We start from the raw sequence: 4837 nt of genomic DNA, 5'->3' as shown, positions 1-4837 counted from the left end.
TGCTTTTCCTGGAAACATTCTTTATTTTTGTTGATGAAAAAAAACCAAACAAACCAAACCAAAACAAAAAAACACCAAACAAACACTGGTAAAAGTGCTGGATCCTCTGAACAAACACCAGTTCTTTGTGTTGTAGTAGTAGTTTTCCAGCAACCTGAGCTACAAGAGGAGCTACTTAGTTAGGTAAAGTAACATTTAATTTCCTTTTCAAGTGGGGCCTTGGATTTGACAGCTTAATATGGAAAATTTTGTTATATAGAACATATCTTAGCACTGGCTAAGAATTTTAAGCAAGCCTAAATACACACTGGGGACTACAGCATGAGTCCATACCCTTAAAATGGTAATGAAGCCATCAATGGTTACTGCAAACATTGAGACTTCCACTCCTTTGAAATTATCATATCAAAGACCTTCACGGGTAGGCATGAGAACTACCACTTCAGTCATCTAGTATCTTCAGATTACCCAAAGAGTAATTTTCATGTTTTATGCAATCATTTTATAATAATCTCCTAAATCAATCTAATTTCAGAACCAGAATTCCATGCTACTTCCTTCAGAACACAAAAGGCTGTTTACAGACAGAGTTATGCTCTGAAGAACACAGCTTTGTACATAAACTATGTTACATCCTGTACATATGTACAACACATCTATTTATCCTTCTCAACATTGAACCAACAGAGCTGAGGAAAAGCAAGCTAGCATTCCATTTTCCATTCAGATCTGCTCCCTAAAGATCCCAAAGGTACAATTCTTCCCTATTTATTATTACACTAACTTTTCAAGTACTTGTGTTCTAATATGGCCATTTATTATTTTCAGTACCAACACACTGTATCTTATATATAGTTAATCCTATATGCTTCTGTTCCTATAGTACCAGTTCACTTGGTTTCACACCAGTTTGTTTTTAAATAGACATCTATATAGGAAGTTCAAGCACCAGTAAATTATTTGTTCTACCACAGTTGTATTAGACAAGCTTTTCCAACCCATTGCATTAACACATTTTCTCAGCTGAAGCTTAGTTTTAAAGATATTTGAGAAGACAAGAGAATAAAAACAAATGAAACATCATATCACTAAATCAGAAAGCTCCTCAAGTGTTGAAAACAAAGCCCAGTGCTACATTACTGTGTTCAAATTCTGTTTAGAGACAGGAAAAAGAAAATTCTGGCCATTTGAACCTCTACTGCTCAATTCCAGTATTAACTGGAATTCATAGAAGAAACCTTCCATTTATTCCACTACCATAAAATCCTTCAACTACATTTTGCTAGGAAGAAAAGCTTTGGATAGTGAACTTTTTTTCCCATACCATCACCTGTTGTGCCTCTTCCCATGTTTAATGGTGGGCAGAAGCTAAAGTTAAGTAAAAAGTTAACTTCTTCTTCTCCAGTCAGCTTTGGATGGTTTTAGAGCAAAGGAAAGAGGGGAAAGGCAAGTTCAGCAGTTCCAATGGCTACCGTCTAAAATTTTACTTTAAAAAAGTAAAGAGTAAAGAGTAAAAAAAAGGCTACAAACAGGAAACAAGTACCTTAATTTGTTCTCTGATAAAATTAAAGATGAAACTGAGTATTGATCTTTTTTAACATTGAGTTAGCATTCTAACAATTGCTGTGTTTCAGAAATATAGTCAATAACATTCTGGGCAAAAAGAAAGACCTTAGCAGAAAATATTTTTCAGCAAAAAATAATGTTGTTTAAGCTTTTATGATAATTCACCTGCAAACAGAAAATAAACTTTATTCTTCTGCATAATGCAGCTGGGCAAGCTACTGTCAAAGCACTAAAGTTAACAATCTAAGAACTAGGGAAGCACGCATGGGAATGCATAGGGAGATCACAGGATCATAAGAAAAGAACACGTTGCTCTTATTTAAGATTTAGGATTCATGCCCATTCCTCTATTCAAGAGCTAGGATACTTTTTCATTCCTTTACAACATAGTAATGTAAAATGCAGTTACTACTTTTTGCACAAAATAAGTAATTGAGGCTGCTGTGAGTACAATTGAAGAGATTTCAAGACTCTACTCCAGGTCCCCCCCAAGTGTCAAAGCCCTGATAAAATTTGCTTTGCATAGTTCTGTGCCTAGAAATTCAGTCTACTCTTCTAAAGGAAGCTCAGAAGACAATGAGAGAAAAAAAACACTCAACAACCAAGCATTAGGCCAGCCTCTTTACAGTGGCACATGGTGGGATGAAAACAGGTAACAGGCACAAGCTGAAACAAAAGATTTAGACTGGCTATAAGGAAATATTTCAGCAATTTACCAGTAATGCCATGGACTCCTTCAATCTGAATTATCCTATGAGCCCATGAAATGAATTATGATTCTGGGCTTCGTATTTTTTTGTATTAGCCTCCTTTATGACCTCACATATTTTTGACCTTACACTGTACAAACATTGCACTGAAGAAAGAATAATTTATTTCCTTAAGGTTTTTCAACTGATATCCCTGCTTCAGTATTAGTGTGTTATACATTTTATTTTTATTGTCCTATATTTATTTTTCTACCCATATCTGCAAGAGCTCGAGCTGCAGCAATCAGTCCACCCATGTTACCTCTATGGGAAGACTATCAGTGGCCATATGTGTGCCATCTTCATTGACTGGCTTGTCCAGGTCCACTCCAGATTCCAGCTTTGCAAGAAACACTGTATATGTGTGTTGCAATTATGGATCACTTCTTAGGAAGTCATCCAGTAGCTTGTAAGAAGATGCTTCAGCTGGTGGGTGTAACAGCACTGTTTCCAGGCTCAAAATACAAAGAAAGGTACTTTCCTGACATAGCAGACATTGTTTACATTACTGACAATGCCTACACCAGAGCTGAAGTTAGAGAAATTGAGATTTTGATTCTTAAATAGTTAAACTTCAATTTGGCATGACCTGTTCCAATTCATTTCTTAAGAAGAGCATCAAAAGCTGGGGAGGCTGATGCTAAGCAACCTGATGTATTATGCCTGGAAAATACCTGATAGATCTGACACTGATAGACTATGACATGGTCCACCATCATCCTCCAGAGATTGCAGCTCCTGTGTTATGCTTGTCCCAAAAGATCCTGGGACATGGCAAATGGGGTGCAAAGCAGCAGCACTACACTGGGTATGCAGAGGACAGTCTTGTGATGACTATGAAACATATGGCCAAAAGAACAAGTATGCAAGCAATCCAAGCAGCAAACTACTGACAACCAGTGTGATCCCTCAACTGAACAGCAAGATAATCAAGGACCTGGCTTCATTGCTCTTACGATAACCCTGCTAGGCAGCCAAGTCCTGATGGAACATGCACTTTATTTTTGCTTGTCTACTGGGGCAAAACCACTCTGTTCCTTGTACATAGCATTCCAGCCTTTCCACAGACATTTCAGACTCACTTGGGAGGTGAAATATTAAACTTGCTTTGTAATACAACTGTATTGAGAAATAAAGCTGCTCTCCTAAAAAAAAAAAAATTAAAAAAAAATAAAAAAAATTAAAAAGTCTCAGCTTGAAAAGGTGCTGAGCCACATCTCATATAAACTATAGTATTAACCTAAAAAGGTAGGACAATACGATCCTTGAGGTCCCTTCCACCTGGCACTCTATGATTCTATGATATTTGATGGATGCACAGAAAGATTAAAATACAAACTATCAATAATTTGAAACATCAAGTCACGTTACATAAGTCCTAATTTTATTAAGACAGAACTGTGTCTTTGAAGTACAGATCTTCTTTCATTGCAATTACAGCTGCAAGTCCAGAATGGAGTCACAAAATAAGCCTGTGCAAAAGGAAGACCACACAGTTAGTGGCTAACTGTGAAAATTGTGGGCTTGATACCACATAGTGATAAAGGCAATAAAGAATAAACTTAGAATTTTTGCTTGGAAACTAATTTCTTATGCAGCCTGTCTTTGAAAGGCTGAGTATCTACATGTAACCTAAAATGCTAAGCTTGGCATCCTGTCATAAGCCAGCCTTAGCAATCATTGGGCAAAATCCAACTCAGCACATTTTCCCACAAGGCCACATTTAATCTTACAAATCCTTTCTTTATTTACTACCAACTTCTTCATTAACTTATTGTCCCACAGATGACAGTATTCTTCACCATTCTCTATTTATAACCAAGGCATGTTTCCAGCCCTGATTCATCTGCAGAGCACCAGAGCAGACAGCAATTTGGCTTATTTAAATATGACAGTATCATAATGCATATGTATATGGACAAGGGAGCTAATTTGACATTGAAAAAACAATAGGGAAGGAGAAGCCTGCACATAATTTTCTGTGTTTTAAAGACTATGAATAACAGGAGTTCAATTACATCATGTCATATCTATATGCACATAGATCATCAACAAGGCTGCTCCAGACAGCACTCTGCTAGTTACATTAGAGGTACTTTTATCTCACCCAATAAAAGCAGTAGGTTGTCAGCTTTCTCATGAAATAAACCTGCCAAGAATGGCATACTCTAGATGGAGAGTGTCACAGGTATTTCCTGACAAGACTGGAAAGGAGAGACAGAGGAATCCTACATTCATTCCAGATTTAAAAAAAAAAAAATCAACATACAGTTTTTCACACAGCACAATAATTTGTCTTCACACCCAACATGTCTTTAATACACTTCTACTTCTCTCTATGGTTCTTTTTCCTGATCTCCCTTTCTTAGTCTCCAGTTCTCATTCTTTTAATTCCAATTCCAGTCTCCTTATTCAAACTCCAGTAATCTGATCTCTCCAGGACATTCAGTACTCTAGAGCTACCAGCTCACTACCAGTCCCTATTGGTACCCTCCTATCCGAATCAGGCAGCATGTATATAC

The 4837-nt window shown here is 36.9% G+C and overlaps 1 pseudogene; it reads left to right on the top strand.

Moving 5' to 3' along the window:
* The first annotated feature begins 2532 nt into the window (after window positions 1-2532).
* On the top strand, window positions 2533-3208 carry LOC104394656 (annotated as a pseudogene).
* The last annotated feature ends 1629 nt before the right edge of the window (window positions 3209-4837 follow it).

Source organism: Chaetura pelagica, unplaced genomic scaffold, assembly GCF_000747805.2.
Source record: "Chaetura pelagica isolate M959 unplaced genomic scaffold, ChaPel_1.0 scaffold119, whole genome shotgun sequence".
Classification (NCBI taxonomy): domain Eukaryota; kingdom Metazoa; phylum Chordata; class Aves; order Apodiformes; family Apodidae; genus Chaetura; species Chaetura pelagica.
Note: the sequence above shows the minus strand (reverse complement) of the source record. Positions and strands in the feature narration are given on the sequence as shown.